This window comes from Pseudorca crassidens, chromosome X (genome assembly GCF_039906515.1).
Source record: "Pseudorca crassidens isolate mPseCra1 chromosome X, mPseCra1.hap1, whole genome shotgun sequence".
In the NCBI taxonomy this organism is placed as follows: domain Eukaryota; kingdom Metazoa; phylum Chordata; class Mammalia; order Artiodactyla; family Delphinidae; genus Pseudorca; species Pseudorca crassidens.
Genome location: NC_090317.1, coordinates 46,353,052 through 46,374,350, shown reverse-complemented (window position 1 = coordinate 46,374,350; position 21,299 = coordinate 46,353,052).

The following is a 21,299-nucleotide window of genomic DNA, read 5'->3' as shown; positions in this document are numbered from 1 at the left end:
GGTGACCATATGTGTGTGGGTTTATCTCTGGCCTTTCTATCCTGTTCCATTGATATCTTTCTGTTTTTGTGCCAGTACCATACTGTCTTGATTACTGAAGCTTTGTAGTATAGTCTGAAGTCAGGGAGCCTGATTCCCCTAGCTCCGTTTTTCGTTCTCAAGATTGCTTTGGCTTTCGGGGTCTTTTGTGTTTCCATACAAATTGTGAAATTTTTTGTTCTAGTTCTGTGAAATATGCCAGTGGTAGTTTGATAGGGATTGCATTGAATCTGTAGATTGCTTTGGGTAGTAGAGTCATTTTCACAATATTGATTCTTCCAATCCAAGAACATGGTATATCTCTCCATCTATTTGTATCATCTTTAATTTCTTTCATCAGTGTCTTATAATTTTCTGCATATAGGTCTTTTGTCTCCTTAGGTAGGTTTATTCCTAGATATTTTATTCTTTTTTTTTGCAATGGCAAAAGGGAGTGTTTTCTTGATTTCACTTTCAGACTTTTCATCATTAGTGTATAGGAATGCCAGAGATTTCTGTGCATTAATTTTGTATCCTGCTCCTTTACCAAATTCATTGGTTAGCTCTAGTAGTTTTCTGGTAGCATCTTTGGGATTCTGTATGTATAGTATCATGTCATCTGCAAACAGTGACAGCTTTACTTCTTTTCTGATTTGGATTCCTTTTACTTCCTTTTCTTCTCTGATTGCTGTGGCTAAAACTTCCAAAACTATGTTGAATAAGAGTGGTGAGAGTGGGCAACCTTGTCTTGTTCCTGATCTAAGTGGAAATGCTTTCAGTTTTTCACCATTGAGGATGATGTTGGCTGTGGGTTTGTCATATATGGCCTTTATTATGTTGAGGAAAGTTCCCTCTATGCCTACTTCCTGCAGGGATTTTATCATAAATGGGTGTTGAATTTTGTCAAAAGCTTTCTCTGCATCTATTTAGATGATCATATGGTTTTTCTCCTTCAACTTGTTAATATGGTTTATCACATTGATTGATTTGCATATATTGAAGAATCCTTGCATTCCTGGAATAAACCCCACTTTATCATGGTGTATGATCCTTTTAATATGCTGTTGGATTCTGTTTGCTAGTATTTTGTTGAGGGTTTTTGCATCTATGTTCATCAGAGTTATTGGCCTGTAGTTTTCTTTTTTTGTAACATCCATGTCTGGTTTTCATATCAAGGTGATGGTGGCCTCGTAGAATGAATTTGAAAGTGTTCTTCCCTCTACTATATTTTGGAAGAGTTTGAGAAGCATAGGTGTTAGGTCTTCTCTAAATGTTTTATAGAATTCGCCTGTGAAGCCATCTGGTCCTGGGCTTTTGTTTGTTGGAAGATTTTTAATCACAGTTTCAATTTCAGTGCTTCTGATTGGTCTGTTCATATTTTCTATTTCTTCCTGATTCAGTCTTGGCAGGTTGTGCATTTCTAAGAATTTGTCCATTTCTTCCAGGTTGTCCATTTTATTGGCATAGAGTTGCTTGTAGTAATCTTTCATGATCTTTTGTATTCCTGCAGTGTCAGTTGTTACTTCTCCTTTTTCATTTCTAATTCTATTGATTTGAGTCTTCTCCCGTTTTTTCTTGATGAGTCTGGCTAATGGTTTATCAATTTTGTTTATCTTCTCAAAGAACCAGCTTTTAGTTTTATTGATCTTTGCTATTGATTCCTTCATTTCTTTTTCATTTATTTCTGATCTGATTTTTATGATTTCTTTCCTCCTGCTAACTTTGGGTTTTTTTGGTTCTTCTTTCTCTAATTGCTTTAGGCGCAAGGTTAGGTTGTTTATTCGAGATGTTTCCTGTTTCTTAAGGTGGGCTTGTATTGCTATAAACTTCCCTCTTAGAACTGCTTTTGCTGCATCCCATATGTTTTGGGTCGTTGTGCCTCCACTGTCATTTGTTTCTAGGTATTTTTTTATTTCTTCTTTGATTTCTTCAGTGATCACTTCGTTATTAAGTAGTGTATTGTTTAGCTTCCATGTGTTTGCATTTTTTACAGATCTTTTCCTGTAATTGATATCTAGTCTCATGGTGTTGTGGTCGGAAAAGATTCTTGATACAATTTCAATTTCTTAAATTTACCAAGTCTTGATTTGTGACCCAAAATATGATCTATCCTGGAGAATGTTCCATGAGCACTTGAGAAAAATCTGTATTTTGTTTTTTTTGGATGGAATGTCCTATAAATATCAATTAAGTCCATCTTATTTAATGTATCATTTAAAGCTTGTGTTTCCTTATTTATTTTCATTTTCTAGGATCTGTCCATTGGTGAAAGTGGGGTGTTAAAGTCCCCTACTATGAACGTGTTACTGTCAATTTCCTCTTTTATGGCTGTTAGTATTTGCCTTATTTATTGAGGTGCTCCTATGTTGGGTGCATAAATATTTACAATTTTTATATCTTCTTCTTGGATCGATCCCTTGCTCATTATGTAGTGTCCTTCTTTGTCTCTTCTAATAGTCTTTATTTTAAAGTCTATTTCGTCTGATATGAGAATTGCTACTCCAGCTTTCTTTTGGTTTCCATTTGCATGGAATATTTTTTTCCATCCCCTTACTTTCAGTCTGTATGTGTCTCTAGGTCTGAAGTAGGTCCCTTGTAGACAGCCTATATATGCCTCTTGTTTTTGTATCCATTCAGCCAATCTGTGTCTTTTGGTGGGAGCATTTAGTCCATTTACATTTAAGGTAATTATCAATATGTATGTTCCTATTCCCATTTTCTTAATTGTTTTGGGTTCGCTATTGTAGATCTTTTCCTTCTCTTGCATTTCTTGCATAGAGAGGTTCCTTTAGCATTTGTGGTAAAGCTGGTTTGGTAGTGCTGAACTCTCTCAGCTTTTGCTTTTCTGTAAAGGTTTTAATTTCTCCATCAAATCTGAATGAGATCCTTGCTGTGTAGAATAATCTTGGTTGCAGGTTTTTCTCCTTCATCACTTTCTATATGTCCTGCCACGTCCTTCTGGCTTGTAGAGTTTCTGCTGAGAGATCAGCTGTTAACCTTATGGGGATTCCCTTGTGTGTTATTTGTTGTTTTTCCCTTGCTGCTTTTAATATGCTTTCTTTGTATTTAATTTTTGACAGTTTGATTAATATGTGTCTTGGCATATTTCTCCTTGGATTTATCCTGTATGGGACTCTGTGTGCTTCCTGGACTTGATTAACTATTTCCTTTCCCATATTAGTGAAGTTTTCAACTATAATCTCTTCAAATATTTTCTCAGTCCCTTTTTTTCCTCTTATTCTTCTGGAACCACTATAATTCAGATGTTGGTGCATTTAATGTTGTTCCAGAGGTCTCTGAGACTGTCCTGAGTTCTTTTCATTCTTTTTTCTTTATTCTGCTCTGCAGTAGTTACTTCCAATATTTTATCTTCCAGGTCACTTATCCGTTCTTCTGCCTCAGTTATTCTGCTATGGATCCATCTAGAGTATTTTTCATTTCATTTATTGCGTTGTTCATCATTGTTTGTTTCATCTTTAGTTCTTCTAGGTCCTTATTAAATGTTTCTTGCATTTTGTTTATTCTATTTCCAAGATTTTGGATCATCTTTACGATCATTATTCTGAATTCTTTTTCAGGTAGACTGCCTATTTCCTCTTCATTTGTTAGGCCTGGTGGGTTTTTATCTTGCTCCTTCATCTGCGGTGTGTTTTTCTGTCTTCTCATTTTGCTTATCTTACTGTGTTTGGCGTCTCCTTTTTGCAGGCTGCAGGTTCGTAGTTCCTGTTGTTTTTTTTGTCTGTCCCCAGTGGCTAAGTTTGGTTCAGTGAGTTGTGTAGGCTTCCTGGTGGAGGGCACTAGTGCCTGTGTTCTTGTGGATGAGGCTGGATCTTGTCTCTCTGGTGGGCAGGTCCACATCTGGTGGTGTGTTTTGGGGTGTCTGTGGACTTATTATGATTTTAGGCAGCCTCTCTGCTAATGGGTTGGGTTGGGTTCCTGTTTTGCTAGTTGTTTGGCATAGGGTGTCCAGCACTCTAGCTTGCTGGTCGTTGAGTGAAGCTGGGTGCTGGTGTTGAGATGGAGATCTCTGGGAGATTTTCGCCATTTGATATTGTATGGAGCTGGGAGGTCTCTTGTTGACCAGTGTCCTGAAGTTGTCTCTCCCACCTCAGAGGCACAGCACTGACTCCTGGCTGCAGCACAAACAGCCATTCATCCACACGGCTCAGACTCCTCAATTTGGGATGATTCGTTTTCTATTCATGTATTCCACAGATGCAGGGTACATCAAGTTGATTGTAGAGCTTTAATCCGCTGCTTCTGAGGCTGCTGGGAGAAATTTTCCTTTCTCTTCTTTGTTCTCACAGCTCCCAGGGGCTCAGCTTTTGATTTGGCCCCGTCTCTGCTTGTAGGTCGCTGGAGGGCATCTGTTTTTCCGCTCATACAGGGCGGGGTTAAAGCAGCCTGCGGGCTCTGGCTCACTCAGGCCCAGGGAAGGGAGGGGCACGGGGTGAGCCTATAGTGGCAGAGGCTGGTGTGACGTTGCACCAGCCTGAGTCCCGCTGTGCGTTCTCACAGGGAAGTTGTCCCTGGATCCTGGGAACCTGGCAGTGGCGGGCTGCACAGGCTCCCCGGAAGAGGGGTGTGGATAGTGACCTGTGCTCGCAGACAGGCACCTTGGTGGTGGCAGCAGCAGCCTTAGCGTCTCCCGCCCGTCTCTGTGGTTCACGCTTTTAGCCGCAGCTCGTGCCCGTCTCTGGAGTTTCTTTAAGCAGTGCTCTCAATCCCCTCTCCTCGTGCACCAGGAAACAAAGAGGGAAGAAAAAGTCTCTTGCCTCTTCGGCAGCTCCAGACCTTTTCCTGGACTCCCTCCCGGTTAGCTGGCTAGCCATGGTGCACTAACCCCTTCAGGCTGTGTTCACGCAGCCAACCCCAGTCCTGTCCCTGTGCTCGGACCAAAGCCCGAGCCTCAGCTCGCAGCCCCACCTGCCCCGGCGGGTGAGCAGACAAGCCTCTCGTGCTTGTGAGTGCTGGTTGGCACCGATCCTCTGTGTGGGAATCTCCCCGCTTTGCCCTCCGCACCCCTTTTGCTGTGCTCTTCTCTGTGACTCTGAAGCTCACCCCCTCCGCCACCCGCAGTGTCTGCCCACGAAGAGGCTTCCTAGTGTGTGGAAAGCTTTCCTCCTTCATAGCTCCCTCCCACTGGTTCAGGTCCCGTCCCTATTCTTTTGTCTCTGTTTTTTCTTTTTTCCTTTTGCCCTACCCAGGTACATGGGGAGTTTCTTGCCTTTTGGGAGGTCTGAGGTCTTCTGCCAGCATTCAGTAGGTGTTCTGTAGAAGTTGTTCCACTTGTAGATGTATTTCTGGTGTATCTGTGGGGAGGAAGGTGATCTCCACATCTTACTCTTCCACCATCTTCCCCTCATCCTGTTTCTATATTTTGGATATTAACTACTTGTCAGTTATATCATTTGCAAACTTTTCTCCCATTCTGTAGACTGTATTTTCATTGTATCAATGGTATCTTTTGCAAAAGCTTTTAAATTGAATTAGGTCCTGTTTGTTTATTTTTCCTTTTATTTCTTTTGCCTTAGGAGACAGATACAAAATAATATGGCTGCTCATTGTTAAAGAGTGTTCTGCCTGTGTCTTCTTCTAGGAATTCATGGTTTCAGGTCTTACATTTAGGTATTTAAACCATTTTGAGTTTATTTTGCATGTGGTGTGGGGAGATGTTCTACTCTCACTGTTTTACATGTAGCTGTCCAGTTTTCCAAGTACCATTTGTTGACAAGACTGTCTTTGTTACATTGTATATTCTTAACTCTTTTGTCATAGATTAATTAACCATAGGTGCATGGGTTTACTTTTGGCTTCTCTATTCTTTTCCATGGATCTATGTGTCTGTGTGCCAATACCATGCTGTTTTGATTACTGTAGCTTTGTGGTATAGTTGGAAGTCTGGGAGGGTGATACCTCCAGCTTTGTTCTTTTTTCTCAAGATTGCTTTGGCATTTCAGGATCTTTTCTAGTTCCATATGAATTTTAAGATTATTTGTTCTAGTTCTGTGAAAAATGTCATGGGTATTTTGACAGGGATTGCATTAAATCTGTAGATTGCTTGGGTAGAAAACCAATTTTAACAGTATTAATTCTTCCAATCCACGAGCACGATATATCCTTCCATTTCTTTGTATCATCCTCAATTTCCTTCATTAATGTTTTATAGTTTTCAGAGTATACGTCTTTCACCTCCTTGGTTAAGTTTATTCCTAGTTATTTTATTCTTTTTGATGCAATTTTAAATGGGATTTTTTTACATTTTTTTCTAATAATCCATTCTTAGTGTATAGAAGTGTAACAGATTTTTGTATATTAATCTTGTATCCTGTAACTTTGCTGAATTCATTTATTAGTTCTAAGAGTTTTGGGGTGGAGACTTTAGGGTTTTCTATATAATGTATCATGTCATTTGAAAACAGTGACAGTTTTACTTTTCCCTTCCAATTTGGATGCCTTTTATTTCTTTTTCTTGTCTGGCTGCTGGGGTTACAACTTCAAATACTGTGTTAAATAGAAATGGTGAGAGTGGGCAGCCTTCTCTTGTTCCTTAACTTAGAAAAACGGCTTTCATCTTTTCACCATTGAATAAGTTGTTACCTGTCTTTTTGTAACAAATGTCCTTTATTATATTGAGATATGTTCCCACTATATCCACTTTAATTTGAGTTTTTATCATGAATGAGTGTTGAATTTTGTCGAATTCTTTTTCTGCATCTATGGAGATGAACATGTGATTTTTATCCTTCCTTTGTTAATGTAGTGTATCAAATTAATTGATTTCCAAATGTTGAACAATCCTTGTGTCTCTGAAATAAATCCAACTTGATCATGGTATTTGATCCTTTTATAATATTGTTGGATTCGTTTTGCTAATATTTTCTTGAAGATTTTTGCGTCTATATTCATCAAAGATACTGGTCTCTAATTTTCTTTTTTTTGTAGCGTCTTTGTCTGGTTTTGGTATCAGGGTAATGGTGGCCTCATAGAATGAACTTGGGAGTGTTCCATCCTCTTCAATTTTTCAGAATAGTTTGAAAAAGGCAGGTGTTAGGTCTTCTTCATATATTTGGTAGAATTCCCCTGTGAAGCTATCCAGTCTTAGACTTGTGTTTTCTGGGAGGTTTCTTTTATTATTACAAATTAAAATTCACTACTAGTGATTGGTCTGTTCAAATTGTGTGTTTTTTCTTGATACAGTCTGTGCAGGTTGTATGTTTGTAGAAATTTGTCCATTTCTTCTAGATTGCCCTTTGTTGACATATAACTGTTCAAAGTATTGTCTTATTATTTTTCGTATCTCTGTGGTATTGGTTGTTATTTCTCCTGTTTTATTTCTTATTTCATTTGGTTTGTCTCTCTTTTCTTCTTGGTGAGCCTGGCTAAAGGTTTATCAAATTTGTTTATCTTTTCAAAAACCCAGCTCTTGGTTTCATTGATATTTTCTATTGTTTTTTGATCTCTATTTTATTTATTTCCTCCCTGATCTTTATTATTTCCTCCTTCTTCTGACTTTGGACTTTGTTTTCTCTTCTTTTGTTTATTCCTTTAGGTGGTAAGTTAGGGCCATATGTTTGAGATTTTTCTTTTTTCTTGAGGAAGGCCTGTATTGCTACAAACTTCCCTGTTAGAACTGGTTTTGCTGTAGCCCACAGATTTTGGAAAGTTGTGTTTCCATTTTCATTTGTCTCAAAGTAGTTTCTGATTTCCTCTTTGATTTCATCATTGACCCATTGGTTTTTTAGTAGCATGTTGTTTAGTCTTCACCTGTTTATTCTTTTCTCATTTTTATTTCTGCAGTAGATTTCTCATTTCATACCATCTTGGTCAGAAAACAAAAAGCTTGATATAATTTCTAACCTTTTAAATTTTTTGAGACTTGTTTTCTGGACTATCATGTGATCTATGCAAGGGAATGATCCATGTGCAATTGAAAAGAATGTGTATTCTGCTGGTTTTGAATGGAATGTTCTGTAGACATCTATTAAGTCTCATTGGTCTATTGTGTCATTTAAGACTGCTTTTGCCTTATTGATTTTATGTCTGTATGAACTGTCCACTGATGTAAGTGGATTGTTAAAGTTCCCTACCATTATTGTATTTTTGTCAATTTCTCCCTTTATTTCTTCTGATATTTGCTTTATATATTTAAGTTCTCCTATATTGGGTACATATATGTTAATGTTATGGAGTATAATATGCTTTTACTGTATTGATTCCTTTATCATTACATAATACCCTTCTGTGTCTTTTGTTATTGTCCTTGTTTTAAAGTCTATTTTGCCTGATATGAGTATTGCTAGCCCTGACTTTCTTGTCATTTCTATTTGCATGATATATTTTTCCATCTGTTCCCTATCAGTTTGTGTGTGTCTTTAGCCCTGAAATGAGTTTCTTGTAGACAGCATACTGAAGGGTCTTGTTTTTTTATCCAATCAGCCACCCTATGTCTTTTGATTGGAGCATTTAGTCCATTTACATTTAAAGTAATAATTGATTGGTATGTACTTATTGCCATTTTATTACTTGTTTTCCTTTTTTTTTTTTTTTTTTTTTAGTTCTTCCCTTGTGGTTTGATGATTTTCTTTAGTAGTATACTTGTGTTCTTTCCTTTTTGGTTTTTGTATATCTATTATAGGTTTTTGATTTGTGGTTACCATGGGTTCATGTATGTTATATATGATAATATATCTACTTATTTTAAACTGCTAGTCATTTAAGTTCAAACACATTCTAAGAGATCTACATTTTTACTCCCCTCCCCCCACATTTGTGTTTTTGATGTCATATTTTACATCTTCATGTTTTACCCTTAACTATTTATTATAATTATGGTTGCTTTTACAATTTTTGTCTTTTAATCTATGTACTGGCCTTTTAAAGTTGTCGATCCTCAATTCTTACTATATATTTGTCTTTCCCAGTGGGATATTCCTTTTCCTATAGATTCTTCCTTATTTTTCCATTTAGAGAAGACCCTTCAATATTTCATTTAGGGTAGGTTTAGTATTGATGAGTTTAGTATTGAGTTCTTTTAGTTTTTGCTTATCTGAGAAGATTTTATCTCTCCTTCTATTCTAAATATTGCTGGGTAGAGAATCCGATGTTGCTAGTTTTTTGCTTTCAGCACTTTGAATATATCATACCACTCCCTTCTGGCCTGTAAAGTTTCTGCAGAGAAGTTGGCTGACAACCTTATGGGGATTCCCTTTTATATGACTCTTTTTCTCTTGCTGCCTTTAGAATTCTCTCTTTATCTTTAATATATGCCATTTTAATTACGAAATGTCTTTGTATAGGTCTGTTTGGATTTGTCTTATTTGGGACCCCTCTGTGCTTCCTCTACCTGGATATCTGTTTCCTTCTACAGGTTTGGGAAGTTTTCAGCCATAATTTCCTCAATTCATTTGCAATCCCCCTCTGTCTCTTATCCTTCTGGAACTCCTACAATGTAAATGTTTTGAATGCTTAATGTTATATTAGAGATCTCTTAGGTTGCTTTCATTTTTTAAATTTATTCTTCTTTCTGCTGTTCTGATTGGGTGATTTCCATTACTGTATCTTCCAGATAACTTATGTGTTCTTCTGTATCACTTAGTCTCCTCTTCATTCCTTCTAGTGTGTTTTTTTTTTTTTTTTTATTTCAGGTACTGAATTCTTCATTTCTGATTGGGTATCTTTTTCTAGTTCCTTGTTTAAATATTCAGTGATTAGAACAATTCTTTTCCCTAATTCACTTAACACTTTTATTACCAATGTTTTGAATTCTTTATCTGGTTAAACCTCTGTTTCATTATTTATTTTTTTCAAGGGTTTTCTCTTGATCTTTCAATTGAGAGTAGTTCCTCTGTCTTTTCATTTTGTTCCCAGGACCTTTGTTCCAGAGGATGGGAGTGCTGAAGCAAGAGGGGCCCAAGCATAGACAGAGGTCTTATGCACTGCCTGTGTAGGCATCTGTGGTTCTGCTCAATTGCAGCCTCAGGTGGTGAGCACCTTTTATCTCTCACAGTTCTGAGGGCTTCTGGAGTCCTGCCTGACAAAGCTCCAACAAAGGCCACTGTTGCCCACCCAGGCTCCACCCTGGGACCGAGTCCCTCTGCATCCCATGGTTGAGTCCTTTCCTTGGTCCTGGCTGCTCCAGATTCAGTGCCACACTGTGGCATGGAGTGAGTGGGACCAGAGTGTTCACTCGGCTCAGGCTGGGTAGGTGGTGAGGTAGTCGCAGGAAACCCAGCAAAAGCTAGGACAGATCTTTCTCCACTCTGCCTTGGGGGGCTAGTCAGCACTCAGGTGCTCCTCATGAGCAGAATAGTGGCTTCTCCAGCTTTTCTATCTGACTCAGTGGTCCTCCAATCAACCAATGGAGCTTGTCTCCTCTGCTTATGACCCCTAGACTGGGACACCCAGTCTGTGGTTCAACACACTCACTCTCCAGGGCAAGTGTCAGCTCATGTAATCTCCCTTTTCCTCTGAGTCCCCTCCCAGGGCACAGGTCCCTATATGATTGCTTTTCTTCCCTTCTTACCCAGGCACATGTGTATCTTTCTTACAGTCTTGGTTGTACAGGGGTCCTTTGCTAGTTTCCAACTAGTTTTCAGTGAGTATTTTCCACATGTAGATGCATGTTTGATGTGTTTGTGGGTGAAGGTGAGCTCCATGTCCTCTTACTCCACCATCTTGATCTCTGTCCCATAATTTTACTTCTATTGTCTTCCCATGACTTAAAATGCCATGCTATAACCTTTCCAGCCATCCAAATATTATTCATTCTTCAAGCCCAACCTAGCCATCATTTCTTCCATAAAATTATTTCCTGTAACTCAGCTCTAATTATTAATATAACTTTCTTTTGAACTACACAGTAATTATGATCCTCAGAGTTTAGCACTGTTAAATGTGATGTTTGACATATAGTATCTTAAGTTTTCTTTGTTCGTTCTGTGTTTTATTGCTGTCTACCTAACAAGTTTATAAACTGTTTGAAGGTAAGAACTATATACATTCTGTATACTTCCATGGCTTCAAAAAGAGTATTTAATTGTGAAGAAAAAAATGATAGACTTTGCCTTCAAGGAATAATTTGTAAACATATAGATTTATGTCTCTATGTAAAATTTATAATGCAGATGTGCCATGGAATTTTCTGCTTACTTAGAGAAGACTTGGGTAAACCTGTTTTTAATTTTTAAAGATTCCTTATTGTAATAAAATACATATAACATTTACCATTTTAACCATTTTCAAGTGCACAGCTTTGCTGCATCAAGTAAATTCACACTGTTGTGCAACCATCATCACCACTCATCTCCAGAACTGTTTCATCATCCTAAACTGAAACTCCATACTCATTAAATAATGACTCAATTTCCCCTTCTCCCTAGACCCTGGCAACCACCATTATACTTGCTATATCTATGAGTTTGACTACTCTGGGTACCTCATATAAGTGAAATCATGCAAAATGTGTCCTCTTGTATCTAGCTTATTTCACTTAGCCTAATGTTAATCCATGTTGTAGCATGTGTCAGAATTTCATTTCTTTTTTAAGGCTGAATAGTAGTCCATTGTATATATACATCACATTTTGTTTATCTACTCATCTGTCAATAAACATTTGAGTTTTTTGTAACTTTTGGCTATTGTGAATAATGCTGCTATGAACATTGATGTATAAATAGCTGTTCAAGTCCCTGATTTCAATTTTTTTTGTATATACTCAGAAGCAAAATTGCTGAATCTTATGGTAATTTTATGTTTAATTTCTTGAGGAACCACCATACTATTTTCCGCAGAGCCTGCACCATTTTACATTTCAATGGGAAACATGTTTTTAAGTCCTGTTTATAAGTAAAAGAAGTCTAGAGTTTAGTAAAGGTTCTCAGGCTGTCTCAGGCACATAGAATAGATGGAAAGGGATCAAAGACAAGGCAAGTCATAATAAAAATTTTATTTTCTTTCTTTTTTCTCACCAATCTCAGTACATCCAGCATATTTTTCACTCCAGTGACCACCCAGCCTTCTATAAAGTCTACTAGGCAGAAGTCATTCAACTTCATGGAATGGCAGAATCAACGAGAAATATGTGATTATGGATGAGTGCAACAGCACTTACAACCAGAACAAGTGCTTGGGAGGTTGTGTTGGGGCCTCATTCTCTCTCACTTAGGATGCAATGCACACGCACATGCACACACACACACACACACACACGCAAAATGTTACCCAATACCATCATACTGTCCCTCCATGGCTGACCCTAGACCTTCTCCAAAGAAGTAGTCCACCCAGTCTTGTCCATGTTATTGTTCAGGTTTGCAGTCAGGTGGCTGGAGTTATCTTAACTCCTCAATTAAATTTCTTGAATACTGAGACTCTTTTCTTTTTTAATTTGTCTTCCACCCCACAGCAACAAGCCATGTACTTTATCATATAGTAGATGTTCCAACATTGTATTAATTAATAAAATAAGAAGGAAGTTAATGTCTTATAATACGTTACTCTACCCATATAACATTTGCATTTGAAATACTTCTTCAACACTCAACTCAAAAGAATTGCTAAAGAAAAAAATCATATCAGATATCTTGACAATGGGAGCTATTTAGGTAGAGGAGTTTTTAATATCTATAAATCATGTCTGGCATGCAGTAACCTTTACACTGGGTGAGTATTGCTCACAGTAAGAAATAATAAGGGAGTGAAGACAGGACAGTGAAGCATCATGCTTTTGGCTGAACTGAGAACCAGGTTGAGTTAGATAGTAAGACCCAAGAATGGATGAAGGAGACCCTCAAAACACAAAATGATTTACTTAGGATTTTTTTCTCATGTTTTGCAAAATGTCTGTAAGAAACAAGATACAAATTCAGGTTAGTAATATTTCAAATAGATAGCTAGTGGGAAGTAGCCACATAGCACAGGGAGATCAGCTCAGTGCTTTGTGACCACCTAAAGGGGTGAGATAGGGAGGGTGGGAGGGAGACACAAAAGGGAGGGGATATGGGGATGTAAGTATACATATAGCTGATTCACTTTGCTATACAGCAGCAACTAACACAACAATATAAAGCAATAATACTCCAATAAAGATGTTAAAAAAATGATGTTTAAAAAAAATTAAAATTAAAAAAAAATCAGGTTAGTGATAGAAGAAAACAAACTATGTAGGAAAACATCACCATTTCTTCTGTAATCTCTCACTAGATCAATTTCCATTCTGGCAAGCACAATGCTGTGTTTAACGGTAAATAATGCACCTGAGGTGAATCATTTAACTAAAGACAGCATGGTCATTGACACTTGCTCACTTCTCAGTAGATTACTAAGAGACAATAAATTTACAAGACTGAAATTTTATCTATTTTACAATAAAATGAACATGCCATGGGTCTGATGCCAAAAGGCTTTCTTGGATTAGACTTTCAATTCCCTGTATTTAACCAACTGGAATTTTTCCCCATGGTTATGGATTTTAAACTTTTAAAAATAATGATTTCCCTGAGAAATATGTACTTCTTCATAAAGATGCAATATAGTTTAGTAATTCTCAAGACAAATAGGAACTCTTTAGTACCATGTGCTTAACAAAGACCCAGGTTTACAATAAATAATTTACATTCATGATGATAGAATAGAGACATACGTAAAAACTGAAGAGATTGAAATACACAATTTTTAATTCAGATGAAGATAATGACATATGACAAAATTCCTAGAAGTGATACCACAGTTCTTCCTTCCTTTTTTCCAATTTCACAATCAAGAGACCACAAAAACAGAAGAGGCAGAAACAGAAAAAGTTAAGTTTATGAAAAATAAACAGTTTTAACTTTGATGATAAGTGAAAGTTCAGCTTTCAAGGGACAAAGCAGCTAAAAAAAAATAGTAACCCAGACTTATAAAGAACATATATCTTGAATTCTTCTTTTTTTTTTTTTTATTGCAGTACGCGGGCCTCTCATTGTTGTGGCCTCTCCCGTTGCGGAGCACAGGCTCCGGACGCGCAGGCTCAGCGGCCATGTATCACGGGCCCAGCCACTCCACAGCATGAGGGATCTTCCCGGACCGGGGCACAAACCCGTGTCCCCTGCATCGGCAGACAGACTCTCAACCACTGCGCCACCAGGGAAGCCCACATATGTCTTGAATTCTTCAGGGCTTTTCTCATTTAAAATGATCTAAAGAAGAAATTTCACCCAATGAAAGAAAACAGACTTTGAAAGTAAATATATCTGGGTTTAAATTCTGGCTCTACTGCCTATTAGCCATATGTACTTGGAAAAGTTATAAACCTCTAAAACCCTCAATTTTATTATCTGTAAAATGGGTATAATAATACTTTTCACACAGGCTGCTGTGGGGATTATATGAAGTATTATTAGGAAAACACTTGTCATATAGTAGGCATCCAATAAATAATCACTATTATAATTTTTGCCAAGCTATATCCTTCCTTTTTTGAGTCAGAAATATGGTAACTAACAAAGGAAAAGCTCGAATTTATTCTTATTTTACAAAAGTATATTGTATAACTTAGAGTAAACTATAGATGGAAGAAGTGCTCACTGAATTTACAATTATAACTCAGTATTGAACTGTTATGGACAGTATTAGTTGATTATTTACAAAGTCTGTTACTTGTATTGTAAGACACTGGTACATTTTCAGTTTAGAATGACAGTGAGCAAGACAAGAATCATGAATGTTGGTTCAATAATATTAAGATAATTTATAAAAATTAAGAGAAAGCTTTTTATAAAACTAAGAAATTTTGATATTGATAACAAACAATGTCAAGTGTTGGAAAAATGATTCAGTGTTGTAAGTCTTCTTAGATCAAACATGATTTCTCTTGAAAATGTAAAATTTTCAGTTGATTAAGTATCAAACCCTGAGAGAAAGTTTAGTGGGTTTTCTTCCTGTTCTGTTTTTAGGAAAAGACAACAAAACCCTATCTCACCAAATGCGTATGTGATAATCTTCATGAGTTTTTAATTTTTCAGATAGAATGGGAATTATTTTGATATTGGTGTTGTTAAAATTCTGTATTGCCTTTCTAAAACTCCAAAACTTGTAGTTAATTGACATAACTCCTATGGAGACTCCTATACAAACACTCTCAGAAAAATAAGGTGGTGATCTATTGAGGCTACTGCTGATTTTGAACATTTTTACATTTATTCCCTTGCTTTCAAAGAACCTAACGATGTACACTCAAAAAATGGTTTTAAAAATGGGCACAATAATACACACGGAATCAATAAAGCTGTAGGAAGCCCCAAGCATTTATTTTTTCATAAGTAAATTGAAGTATTCATACTAAGGATATTGGTATTCCTCAACAAAGTCTCCTTCCTGTAGCAATATATATCCAGAGAAAATAGTGATTGTTGAAAATGTGATCACTGAGACATTTGCCTTAAAAAATCAAAATAATTGTCCAAAATATTGTAAAGGCAACAGAATTAAAACTCTCATAAGCTGATTTCAAGGGCACTTACGTTTTATTGTAGAGAATATCTACCTACATTTGCATGATCCCATTCCACTGCCAGACTAATCCAACTTTGAGAAAACTTTGTGACACAATCAACAAACTGGGAACCAGTGCAGAAATTCAGAATGTCAAAGATGCACTGGGAAGTTTCCCCTGAAATGGGACAAACATATAGCTTCTGTCATGGACAATTAAAAAGTGACTCAAAAGATGGAAAACTCTTCAGTGGTATGTAAGAATCAGAAATTAAAATTGATGGGTATTCCTTTGATCCAACCTCTCATTGTACTACTAGATCTCTTAAGGCTTTAGAGAACTAAAGTAGACAATATGACAATGCTTATCTGATCTACCAACTGATAGCTGTAATGGCAGTATAATACAATAGAAAAGGCATGGTTTTGAATTGAATAGACATGGATTCAAATACCATATTTGCTGCTTTGTGATCACGGATATATCACTTAACCTCTCTGAGTCTATTTCACATCAGTAAAATAGAATAAGACAGAACTCACAGGAGTGCTGTGAGAATCAAGCAAGAATGCAGTTAAACTGCCTGACTACATACCAGACACATATTATTAAGTAATGGAACAGGGAGGAAGCTCTAGGTCTGCCTGACTCCAAAATTCCCCTTTTTCAACACCTTATTATTTACATCAAACTGAATTAACTTTATATTCTTATGAATGATATTTTTTAGGTTTTATTAACTTTTCAAATGTTTTAAAGTGGTTTTTTAGATATGTTGTGGAAAAGGGCAAGGAAATCACCACTGAGCATCTACCAGGTAGGATTCTAGAACGTTAATATTAATGCTTATGTTGAATGTCCTCAAAGCTTTAAGATAAGTAGGTGTTAACCCATTTTAATAGCCTGGAAAACTGAGACTCAAACCAACTTGCCTAAATTCTCACAACGGGCAGGTTGTAGGCCTAGGATCCATCTTCAATCTTCTTCTAAAGCCTTATGCCCCCGTTCAGTACTGCCCATATTTCTTTGTCCATCCATAATAAAATATAGAAAGGTAATGTTTACCTTAAATAAATAGAAACTTTTTGTGTATCTTATAAATGGTATAAGCATAAAAATTTCAAAATGTATCTGAACAGTATCTGAGGAATTGAGCCAGGTTGAAAGTACAGCAGGTGATAAGACCTGAGTACAGATCTAGTCTTTGGATCACCTTGATATATGACATTTGTTTTCTTTAAGTATAGTTTTCCCATCTTCCTTATTCTTTTCCTCCTCTGTAAGATTATAATCCAGACAACTGATGTTTATGATAGCAATGTTCTGAAGGGGGAATAAGATGTGTATATATATATATATACTTATATACATATAAATATATATAAATATATATATTTATTATAAATATATAATATATATAATTATCTATGATTCTTAAGACTGAAATGCAACCTTTCACAGTCTCTTTGGATCTCTTCTCAAATCTTCCTTAACAACTCTGTATAAACCACTACCACCACTAACCACACCAACCTGGCTCTTCCTAAGACCTATATCAAGCTTTATTTTAATCTATAGCACTTAAAACATGGTACAACATATACTTAACTATGTTTTAGTTTATTGAATATCTCTCATTGTTAGAATAAACTCCATGAAAGCATGCACTTTACCAGTTTTCTTCACTCTATCCCCAATGTCCAGAATAGCAGTAAATCATTATTTTTTAATTTGTTGAATGAATGAATATAATAGGCAATCAGTAAATGTAATTTTCATTCTCTTCCTTTTCTTTTATGTTGGATCAGAAATTGTATTAACTTTTAAGATCATTTGAAATAGACTGATCAAGGGATCATTCAGTTGTTATTTATGAACACTTAAATAAACTGGTCAGTTCATTGAAATCACTAATCAGCTATATGAAATAACTGTTCCATTCATAAAATTCAATTTCATACTTCCATGCTTCTGTTCAGGATGTTTACAACTTCTGCCCCAAATGATTTGATCATTGCTGTGGATGAGTAACTTCTGAATAGTTCTCATTCTCTCCTTTTATATATGTGAGTTTTTGTTGCAACTATTCTGTTTCTTCTCTACAATTGTATACTGGATGGTGAGTGTGAGGTCAGATGACTTTTCTCTTAGTTTATGGGTGACCAAAGCACAATGAACTTATTTCTTAGGTTATAGGTGGCCAGAACACAATGAATCACATCTGAATGTGATTTTTAAAAGGTGTGTCGCCAGATATCTTGAGCTTTGAGATGAATACAGTAACTAAATGGGACATTGGGTCTTCTCTCTTGGGAATGAGTGAAATATGTTCTATGTTTGGAAGGAAGGGTGAGCAATGTCATTTGGATAGTCAATGAAGCAGAGTGCATCAGAGGCTACTACTTGTTTCTTTCTCCAGTATCCACTTTTTTCATAGTAGTACACTTTTTAGCTGAGCTAAATATTACACTGCTAACCTTCCTTATAGCTAAATGTAGCCACGAGTCACAGTTATTTGCAATGCCACATAAGCAGAAATAATATGAAGCAACTTCCAGGATTCTTCCTCCATTGACAACTTTGCCTTCTCTACTTCAAATCCTCGTCCATCCTTGTGTCTGGAATACAGATGTCACAATATTGAAACATAAAGGTAAAGGCAACATACTCAATATGGCAGAGTGATAGACTGGAAGGAACTGGGGTCTCAAATGCATATCATGGATCAGAGATGCCATGACAGTTCTGTGCTCTTTGTAACCTGAACTTTCATATGAGAGAGCAATAACCTATCTCATAAAGCCACTGTTACTTTTAGTTTTATGCTCCTCATAACTGAACATAACCCTAACTGATAGCTATTGTGAATATTTAGTTATGGTAACCACATTCATTTCTAGGGCTGCCATAAAAACTACCACAGACTGTGTGGCTTAAACAATAAAAATTTACTTTCTCACAGCTCTGGAGTCTGGAAGTATAAGATCAAGGTGTGAGAAAGTTTGGTTTCTTCTGAGGCCTTTCCTTAGCTTGCAGATGGTGGCCTTCTTGCTTTGTCTTCACATGGTATTTTCTTTGTGTATCCACATCTGTGATGTCTCTGTGTGTTCAAATTCCCTCTTCCTATAAGGACACCAGTCAGATTGGATTAGGGTTCACTCTAATGGCATCATTTTAATGTAGTCACATTTTTGAAGGTCCTACCTCCAAATACAGTCACATTCTGAAGTACTGGGGCCTAGAACTTCACCATATGAAGTGTGAGAAGACACCATTTAATCCATAACACTAACTAATTTGTTGGCAAGATGATGATCTCTACAAAGGCAAGAGCTACATCTTCTTCATTTTTTATTGGCAAGTGGCTAGCCCACTGGCAGGCTGAGGAGAAGCAATCACTCAATGACAATTTCTTTTGAGGACTAAATCCATTTTCCTGAATGTTTAGACTGAAATGACTTGCCAGTTTAGTTAAATGGCCACGATGATGAGTACAAAGACATAGCCTTAAAATTTCATCCCTAAAACAATAAATTTGGATATTTCAGAATATCTAAACCAGGAAAAAATAAGAGAAGGCAACACTGAAAAAAGCCAAACCTTAGGAAGATATTAATAATTAAACATCTCCAGAGACTCAATGTTTAGACTGTATTTACTAGGGAGAACATGATGGAAATATTCAATAGAAAGTATTGCTATCATGATGAAATTAGTTGAGCGCATCCCAGTTGGGTTTCTTATGAAAGCATCCATCTCTGTCTCAACAATTCCACATAAAATTACATAACCTATACCAGAAATCATGTGAATTGCAGCCACAGTGAGCACTGTGTCAGGGTTAGCTACCACCAGACCACAAGAGCTTATTGTTATATTTTCAAATGTTTTTCAAGCTGGTAATTAAACCATTGGTAGCTTTAAACCAATGGTAGTGGCTGTATTTCTACCATGAAAATCTGGAAGTGCTACAAATCAGGGCTTTGGGGAGCAGCAGTTTTTAAACATTTACCAGCACACCATACTGGCCATAATCCAGATGAGCTCCTTAAAAGCAAAGCCTCCCCACATAGCTAACAGTTGTAAAGCCTATCCATTGAAGGAGAGATATAAATGGCAATGGTAAGAAGAGGGGTGACTCAAAAGAACGTGGTTTCTCTAAACCTTACCCTCGCTCCCCACCCACAGTGTTTAGAGCTAGCTGTCCTAGCTCAGCAGAGGGTGCTTAAGTTGATTTTCATTGAATCTCATTATGCTATTTTGAAATTCTTCTCCCTCACATCTCTATCACCAGATGTTCTATCTGAGAAAATGACCCTGTTACTCTGAAAATTTGTCTGGTCTATTCTCTTTGACTGTAAGTGTGGAAAAGTATACAATTTGTATGACTACTATTGACTTTTATAGTATCTGTCCAACTTTTATTGTTGAACGAGATGAAGTATATTCTTTTTAATTTTCTCATTAAACAGTTCTATAGTATATTTATACTTTCAAAGTGTCCCCAAGCCACTATTTTGATTATATTTTACAACAATTTTGGGAGAGGCGTGGCATTATGGTGCTATTTCAGAGGATCAATCTCCAGAAAGTCCAGAAGTTTTCTCCAACTTATGCACTAATATTGGAGCTTATAGTGGATCATAGAATCTCTAAATTGGCCTTTAAAAATTTTTTTAATTTTATATTGGAGTATAGTTGATTAACAGTTTTGTATTAGTTTCAGGTGTACAGCAAGGTGATTCAGTTATACATATACATGTATCTATTCTTGTTCAAATTCTTTTCCCATTTAGATTTTTAAAGAATAAAGAGCAGAGTTCCCTGCTGCTATACAGTAGGTCCTTGTTAGTTATCTATTTTAAATATAGCAGTGTGTACATGTCAATCCCAAACTCCCAATCAGCCCCTCCCCCCACCCATCCCCCCCGGTAACCATTAGTTCCTTCTCTAAGTGTGTGAGTCTGTTTCTGTTTTGTAAATAAGTTCATTTTATCATTTTTTTAAAGATTCTGCTTATAAGTGATATCATATGATATTTGTGTTTCTCTGTCTGACTTACTTCACTTAGTATGATAATCTCCAGGTCCATCCATGTTGCGGCAAATGACATTATTTCATTCCTTTTAATGGCTGAATAATATTCCATTATATATGTGTACCACATACCCATTCATCTGTTGGTGAACATTTAGGTTGCTTCTATGTCTTGGCTTTTGCAAACAGCACTGCAATGAACATTGGGGTGCATGTATCCTTTCAAACCATGTTTTTCTCTGGATATATGCCCAGGAGTTGGATTGCTGGATCATCTGTTAGCTCTATTTTTAGTTTTTTAAGGAACCTTCATACTGTTCTCCATAGTGGCTGTACCAATTTACATTCCCACCAACAGTGTAAGAGGGTTAAATTGGTCTTTGTGGACTATTAGTGTCCCTTTTATACTTTATGTGTATCTCTCTGATGCAAGCTCCTATAAAGCAAGTTTTTATCCTCATTCCTACAAGCACACACACATACACACACACTCACACTCACACAGACTTTTAGAGAATTGAGGTTTATCATTAGCCACAACAGCAGCACTTTCAATGTATTAATAATCTACTATGTATTGAGGCACTATTCAAGGTAATGTCACAAGGTAATTTTCCCAGTGATCCAATTAGGTAGATAAAATTATGACCATTTTTCAGATGAGGAAACTGAGACCCACAAAGTTAAATAATTTACCAAAGTAAGTGGCATTGCCTAATGGGAAAATAATAAAGAAATTAATTTTTCCATTCTCTGAAATTAAACCTTATGG